This window comes from Acanthopagrus latus, chromosome 3 (genome assembly GCF_904848185.1).
Source record: "Acanthopagrus latus isolate v.2019 chromosome 3, fAcaLat1.1, whole genome shotgun sequence".
NCBI classification, from domain to species: Eukaryota; Metazoa; Chordata; class Actinopteri; order Spariformes; family Sparidae; genus Acanthopagrus; species Acanthopagrus latus.
The window spans coordinates 17480076-17488813 of record NC_051041.1 but is presented as its reverse complement, the minus strand read 5'-3'; the positions used below and the strand labels follow the sequence as shown (position 1 = coordinate 17488813).

Genomic DNA, 8738 nt, shown 5'->3' with positions numbered 1-8738 from the left:
CAGCCCAAACTCTGCGTGACGGTCTGCAAGTTCACATCAAACCAAATTAATCTAGAAGTCCTTTTTTTTTTTTTTTTTTGCTTTTTCACATTGTTGTAACACTGCTAAGAGTTCGACAACACAATGATGAAGCTACGGCCAGTCCCAGAAAATCCATGTCCACACAATAAACAACAGTGACTATATGAATCAGTGTGTGTGTGTGTGTGTGTGTGTGTGTGTGTGTGTGTGTGTGTTAACTAAACTATGTGGTACAGATTGATGTACGTGCACAGCTTATATTATCGTTATTAAAAATCTGATAAAGAGAAAACTGACACACTGACAACAGAGATCAGACTGAAGCTTCACCTGTTCCAGTGGACAGGTGAGGAACCTCTGGGCTATTTTGTACTTTGAGCTTTCAAACTCAATATAACTCCAACAATATATCAGTCGGAGGATTTATATCCCCAGCAGATGATGTATTGATTCCTGATAGTAACATGAGGCCATCTTTGATAACTTGAGTATTTAATCGAGCTGTAGGTGAGATTCTGAGTCAGTGCAGTCTGTCAGGTGACTGTGAAGGATTCAACCTTCCCTCTGTGACTCCACACGTATATTAATGTGAATCACATTGAGTAAATGTGTAACAAAATGTGCCGCATTGAGAAGCGTGTCTTACCTCTCCTTGCCGTACAGTACGGTTCCTGCTGCGCACTCCTGCGCAGTTAGCGCAACCTCTATCCGCTCGAACAGCGTCAGCCTCCCACAAGTCCTCCGGCTGCAGCCATTCATTAGCCGACAGCAGCGCAGCGACACACCGCTAACATGTCAGACAAGAAGCAGACCGTGGACCTGGGCTTACTAGAGGAGGACGATGAGTTTGAAGAATTCCCAGCTGAAGGTAAATAATTCAGATTATTCTCGCTCTTGTTTGTACTTTTACTGCCCATTGGTAACTGAACTGGTGCGGCTTTTCTCTGTGCTAGGCCCTGCTGCAGTGACTCAGCTAGCCTAGCCTTGTTAGCGTTAGCATCAGCTAGCGAAATTACTGTCAACACCACAGCTAGCTAATTTATACGAGCTAACTTAAACACTTAGGGTGCAGTTGAACTCGAAGCTGTCTGTCTAATCGTTTCACAGCCATCGTGCTTTTGTTATTTAGCGTTTACATCTCAGGTGTTATGCTAGCCTGAGCACGTTAGCTTTTTTGCTAACGTTTGTTTGCTAGCTAGATAACATAAACTTGTGCGGTTATAACCAAGCTGTATTATCTGTTCAGGTAAACAGAAAGCTACAGTGAAGTCGAGGTGTTTTCTCTCTGTGTGACAGTTTCAGACAAAGCTGCTGCTGAACTTAGTTTTCTGATGTTGGCTCATCCTAATGTTTTGTGTTCAGACTGGACGGGGCTGGATGAGGATGAAGATGCTCATGTCTGGGAAGACAACTGGGATGATGACAATGTAGAGGACGATTTTTCAAATCAACTGAGGTAATATTATCTGGTCTCTTCTATCCTGTCAGTGTGTCAAGTTAAGTTCTGGGTGAAAACAAACCGGGCACTAAGTTGTTGGAGTCAGTCTGGATGAGAACTTCACCTCAACACAGCTGCAGGTCGAAAACCTGCAGCGCTTTGATTCATTATTCTGCACAAACTAACAGAACCAACAACACCCAACATGTGTCCACAGATAAGATCATTCAGTTAGTCACAAGTTATTACAGATTTTACTGTACAATTAGCTTCTTTTGATTCGCGTGTTAACAATTGTTTTGTTAACTTGGCAGTACTGTAAAAACCAAAGGGTGACATATTCGACAGTTTTTGTTCATTAACATCTTATTTAAATGTTCATGATGAAGAAATAAGAAACATGTACAACCAAAACAGCCACAAACACTGAAACAAACACAGGTGAAAGGCGGAGTTAAACACTGATGACAGGAGCAGGTAAAAGTGATATCTTTGATCTGTTAAACTGGTTAACAAAATAGTTGATGGCTCATTTAATTTTGACGTACACAGAATATTGAAACAAGTCACATTTTGGAGATCAATATAGATTTACTACTTTCATCTCAACACAGAAATACTTATGATCCACAGGCCAAAATGATTGTAGAGCGACTTTAAGACATTTGAAAAAAATAATTTCATGCAGAACAATAAAACTAGAAATTGAAAATCCAGTAGCTAACTTGTGGTCTTTTTAATATTTAAATGGTTTCTCTAATATGAAGCTTGAATTGTTGGTCGAAAACCTTAATGAACACATCTTCTAGTCAGCTACGTACACAATTATTGAACCTTTTTTTTCTTATTTTGCAGCTTTTCTTCAGTAGTTTAGTCTTGTTATTGCTGCTGTATGTTCACTTCAGAAATTGTGCCATAAACACTTTGAAAACAAAAAAATACAGAAGACAACTTCTTTAACTATCCTGAGTGTTTTCAACAGTGTTATTCTTTAAGTAGATTTATGCATTACACATCAAATTGATTTATAAGAGTAGTCATGCATTGAAGGCCCACACTTATACTTATTGAATAATCAATAACTGTTGGTAGGTAAGTGGCTGGTCTGTTTTTATTTGAGTATGTTACGGACAGTAATATGCTATTGTTTTATTTGGGACAATTATGATAGCCGTGCTATTAAGCTGTTCCTTAAAGATATCATTATAGTTAAAGGGCACAGCTGCCATATATGTAATCATCAAATCCATAGCTGCACGCATTATGCAATATTTATATATTTTCTCACTCCCATCTCTTAATGGTTCTCACAATCAATAGCCGAGGGTACTTATGCCTCAGCCACCCACCTGTAATCATCTCTCCTGACTTGATCTTTCTATTTTCCTCTTTCCTCCCCGCAGGGCCGAGCTGGAAAAACATGGTTACAAGATGGAGACATCATAACGGCTGACGGGGCCTCTCAGTAACCGATGACATTGGATATGGACATTTATATTTGAATATTAGTGGCTGACCACACAAACCACCGGAGGAGATTTGTGGCTGTAATTTGTTTCTCTCTTTTTTTTTTTGTAAGAAGTATTGATGGAAGTAAAGTGTTTGGAGAAAAACCTTCCTTTGACTCTTTTCACTGCTAATGTCCACGATGTCATTTATATGTAATACATTCGCTGCTGTTCACACGATACATTTGAGATTATTTCACCTCTTTGTTTGTTGAACAGCGTCGTAATAATTAATGTGATCTGCAGAGTCGTCCTCGATATCTAACCTGAAGAAATTGAACACTGAGCATTTCTTCAGTCGCTGTCGTACGTCCAGTTAGTGCAGCGTTACCGATGTCTCTGTTTCACCTGGTTCTGGGGCTGCTCTTAGTCCTTGTTACATAAATTAAACCCATCCTGGCAGTCATTAGTTTGTGAATTGAAGATGACTCGGGGTTAAAATATCTAAAATATCTACAAATCTACTACAGCCTTTGTAGGAGCTGTTGATCTCAGCAGCACACCTGCCGAGTCAACCTAGTCTGCTTGTATCCATCCAACACATCGTCCGTTTGTTTGAAGCTACATGTATTTTAAACATTATCACTCGAATTCAACTGCTCAACCGAATTTATCAAAGACATCCGTGATCATTTTGTTGCAGCCGTCCTTTCTTTGTAAGTCTCAGTTTATTGATCCGTGAATGACGAGAGGGAAGAGGAAACACACAGGAGGAAATGGAGGTGCACATACACAGTGTGCAGTGGAAGTACATTCAATGCAAACAAGTGTGTGTTTGCGGCACATGCTGCACACATACAGAGGCAGTTGTTCTGCACTGTGCTGTATAACAGCCCCCTTCCCTCTCAGCCCCACAGCGCAGGGCCGAGTCCCTGAAGGAGAGATTATCCACTGCCGTGTTTGTCAGAGGCAGGGAGGGGGTCTCAGCATGGGGCCTCCCAGCCTGCCTTGCCCGGGCCTGCCCCTACTGCCAGCCAGGCCCTTCTCTTCCGCTTGGCACAGCGGGGACTCCTGTACTGAACCAGAGGCCAATTTATCCCCGCCACACTCCCCCAGCAGAATGATTTCTCTCAGTGTTTTGTCGACTCTCAGTCCCAGGGTCCTAATGAGGTGAAATGGATGCCAGTAAGACCAAAGCTGCAAGAGCAGCTTTCATCCTGAAAACATCCTTCCTCTGCCTCCTGAAAGTGAAAAGTAACCTAAATATGTTTACTGTAAGGATGCATGTACACATCATCTTTGTGTTTTCCTTTTATATTACCATTCGGTGCAGCTTCTGTCGAGACAAAGAAGGTTTTGAATCCACAAAATCTAATTAATGCAGCCGTTAGTTGTCTGGATAACATGGAATTATTTGCACTCAAACACTCCAAGCTGCATGAGGTGCGACAGGAACGATGGCTCCACATGAATCAAGCTTCATTTGTGACAAAAAGGAAACATTAGTTTGTCTGTGCCACATCACAGTGACAACTGCAATAACTATTTTAAAGAGTGGAGAATGAATTCAGGAGTCTCGCAGCCTGAAGAAGAAGCTGCTCTGAAGTCTGCTGGTTCAGACGGCAGCAGGGTGAACAAACTGGCTGCGGTCGTCTTCTCCTGTCCTCAATAAATGTTCCTGCACTGACAGAAATCCTCTTTATCAAGTCACGTCTGACTCGACAGTTTGAGTTGTGTGTGTAGCTGAGGGAACAGCAGACTACAATAACTGGATCAGTTTGGACATCACAGATCTTTAAACCTGTTAATGTGGCATGTAATATTTATAGACTTTTAATCAGAGGAAGTTTGACTGCAGCAGCTTTTCTATAACTGTTGCTTCAGAGTAATGATGATGATTTCAGCCACATTTAGAACGTGTTTCCCACCGTGCCCCCGGCCTCTGGGTGGCCATTCCTGCTAGCTTTTGTTCGTCTCCTCATGTGGATCTGATTTACCAGCAACTGTTTGCTGGTTATATTTGGAAAGAGTCAATCTGCACTTGAGAGTGTTACACTCAGGATTTGGCACCGACGGCTGGAAGAGGTGGACGTGAAAATCTGTCAGCTCGGGTCAAGCGTTTGAATGTTGGCAAAGGAAAGCACACCGACAAGCATCTGACAGTCTCCCGTTCTACTCTGGGATAAAACAAAATCCCTGTTTACGACCAGTTATTATCCCAATCAGCTGCATATCACAGCCCCACTGCTCTCCTGAGCCCATATTGTGATTGAAAGACAATGCTCCAGCTGCTGCTGATAGACATGTCAATAAAGAAAATAAATATGTTGTTGGGTGAGTACAGAAGAGAATAAAGCAAGGTCACATATTCATCAAGTGAACTCAAAGAGCTCTAACTCATACATACACGATACCCCGATCTGTTTATGCCCTTGAAACTAAGGGCCCTGAGCCTGATGATTATTCTAAGGGTTTGGAAGTCAGTGAAGTGAGAGAATCGTTAAGTGAGAGCAACAGAGGAGGACCTGTGACCATTTTGTTTGTGCTGAGAGCATGAGATTGGTCCCTTGTGTTTGACGCCATGAGGGCCTCGATTGGCCCTCAACATTTCAACCTCACACAGCGTCTCTGCGCTACTTCTTCTTTGATCCCATTTAATCCTGAATTTAATTTGCGCACGCATTTTTGTTGTTCCTTTGTGACCCACATGATTCACCTTGACATGTACGAGACGGCTCGCTGTGGCTGATATTGACTGGTTCAGAGGGAGGAGAAGAACCGTCTGCTGGGTGATTATTCTGGCATCATCGAAGGGTCACGTTTCAAATCTTATAAACAACGGCTTACTTTTTAAAAGGGCAGTTTTCTATCCTTGATTTTGTGGTAGAAAAGTTGAGTATTCACACAGAAACCCAAGCTACGTGTAATACTTTCTTTCACCAGATTACGCTCTGGATTGCTCTGTGGGAACTTCTGAGCGCTCCAAATACTGTAAACCGATTCTTAAACCGAGATTCTTCGAAAAAGAATTTTCTTATTTGCAAACCGTTTTCCCCTCAGCCCACGCAGTTCTGACACCACATGACTTCATGCAAGAGATCAGCCAATGGAAGTGTAGCGAGGACTATTTCATAACACTTCATGTTGGGAGATGGCAGATCCATTGTTCTCAAGGCCCACAAGCCTGTGGGCGAGAGTCCCTGCTGTGTCTACACTGAGGAAACACACCAGCCTCCCAGGCTATATTTTCCTCTCCTTTCTCCAAACACTGGAGGCTACTGTGACCGTTCCAGCGTTCTCTCCCCACCGCGGCAGGCCCTGCTCTTCTCCCCTCTCCGATCCCCTCACCGCCGAGCCACGGAGAAGACGAAGCTGTCGCTGCACAGCTAGGAAGCGTGCAGCTGCTACTATAATAGCCCTAATTGCACGTTTCTTTTGTTGAGCTGAAATTATCGGCGGGGCTACAATACTACTTCTAAATCCCCCAAAAACCTCCAAGTAAAGATGGAGGGGAGAGATTAAAAAAAAAAAAAAAAAAGACACTCGGAGTGCGCTCACCACTCTGAGACTGCCAACCCGACGCAGAATAGCCCACACCTGCACGCTCGCTCTCCCGCCAGAGTAAACACAGATAATAAGGTATAATTACTTTAGAAAATAATAACGAGGAGCAACCCTTCAGACCCCCTCACTCCCAGTGACAAAGGGCTGCCTGTTTATTGTGGGGGGTGAAGCAGCCCCAAAGGACGCTGGCGAACGTCCTATCAAAAGACCAGAGGGCCTGACTGAGGGTCCCTTATAGGACGGCCGTCAGTGTCGAGGAGGACTGCGGCTTTTAAGTCACTTCGACCCAAAATGCCTGAATTAACCGGTATGGACTGACCACAGGCTTTTCCAGCTCTATTCATTCTCATCAAAATGATCCTGCTGTTGTCGTGAGTTTTTTTTTTCTTCCCTTTCTACGGGATCAGAATAAACACAGACAATCCAAAAATGTACCAATAATATCATGAGCCAAGTTAAGATCCCAAGTTAATTGACTTAATTGACTGACTTGACTACAATGTTGCTTTAAAAAAAATTAATCAACAAAAATGATCAGTGGGCATCCTACATCTACGAACCTCACGGAAACAAATCAGCATTAAATTAAGCATGAAATTTATATTCTACTGTTTTAAAAATTAATCTAATTTGTTTAAAACATTTGTCGGGCCAAATTAAACATTACAGTGCACCAGTTTTGGCTCATGGGCCTCACTGTGGGCAGCCTTGTGTTAGAATATAGGGACGAGTCTCCCTATAGTGAGGAGATCATGAATACAACATGCAGCGTTACTGATGCATTATGATATTGTTCCATCATCTGAGCGCCTGCAGTCCTTCTTATTTAAACCTCGTGTCGAACACAAACATCAACATTTGGGGAAAAATGCTTGAGGTAGAGTTAGCATAGCTTAGCAGTGAAGCTGGAAACAAAGGGAAACAGCTAGCCTGCTACCAAATTTCATGAATGAAAAAACTGAAGTGTAAAAGCAACAGTTCCTTGTTTTGTGAGCGTTACCTTTATATATCTGTGTGTGATTTCCTTCCTTTAATTAAGTCAGATTAATTAATATCCTTGTGTGCAGACGTAGCTGCACAGATCCTGCTCTCTCATCGCAGCTTCAGCACAAATCATTTCAAACTCAAGCCACAGAAGCTGAATTACCTTTTATTCTAAAACGAATGTCAAATGTTGACCCGTCTCTTTAGAAAAAGAAGACACTACTGTGGGCTTCCAGCACCACACTTTGATCTAAAATATCATACTTGTGGTTCTGGGGAACGTAAATATCTAAAATGGAAATATTTTAGCCCACCAGGTTTCACATACAACTAACAGATACAATATCTGGGTTGTGTTTCACGCTTTGCTCCAAAACCTCTGTGTGTTTTTGAGTCATCGCAGCTCAACTGAGAATGAGGATAAACTCATTGGAGCATGTGAACATGACACTGGATAGTTGAGACGGTGTGGGATCACGCCACGGCCTCACCGTCGCTTAAACCCGTCCGGATTTTAACCCGATCTGACGTGCTGGCACACAGAAAGAAACAGATGGGTATGTTTCAGTTTAACGCTGTCCCTGGCGGTTGAATCACTATGAAAACACAAGACTTTGGTTTGATGTCAGGACAGATTATGAGTGCCCTGTTTCAACAGTGCAGTTTATGACATGATCCATCCCGCAGGTCTCTGACAGATGTAAGTATAATTTAACAAACGTGGAAAACAGAGTGCAGGGAGTGTGTGTAGGTAGACTGGACTACCCTACAGGGATCAAAGACCAGAATCAGACCAGAAAATGAGTCATGCTCAGGGTGGGAGGGTTAAATGTAGGGGCGGCAAACGTGGGGAGCAAATGTGGGGAATCTGACAAATTGTTATCAACACTCTCTGACTGATCAGAAACTGTAAAGACGCTGGAGAGTGAAAATCTGTCAGGACAAGATTTTGTAATCCATCATTCAGTTAAGTTTATTGTTCAGTGTTATACGACAGGAACAGTGTAAATGAATTGTAACATATCGCTTCACATATTGTATATATTTATTTTACCTTAGAAAAATGAAACACACTCCCGACACAGTCTTAGCTAGGAAGTGGCTAAATGCTAACGCAATCTAATGTGTTATTTTGCCTTCAAATATGGCCGATGTCATTAGAACATTATTTTTTTTATTGTGCGTCTTTGTAAATAATTAAAAATATTAAAAGGTAATGATTAAATTGACAGTTTGCCAATGTATGTAAATCTGTTATCATATTTTTGAACTTCTAACTTTTT

At 42.1% G+C, this 8738-nt stretch overlaps 1 long non-coding RNA gene across 1 annotated transcript; it reads left to right on the top strand.

Moving 5' to 3' along the window:
- Positions 1 to 730: 730 nt before the first annotated feature.
- On the top strand, positions 731 to 3077 carry LOC119016419. Its single transcript, XR_005074140.1, has 3 exons — positions 731 to 889; positions 1384 to 1477; positions 2863 to 3077. It is a non-coding gene; the product is annotated as an uncharacterized LOC119016419 (long non-coding RNA).
- The last annotated feature ends 5661 nt before the right edge of the window (positions 3078 to 8738 follow it).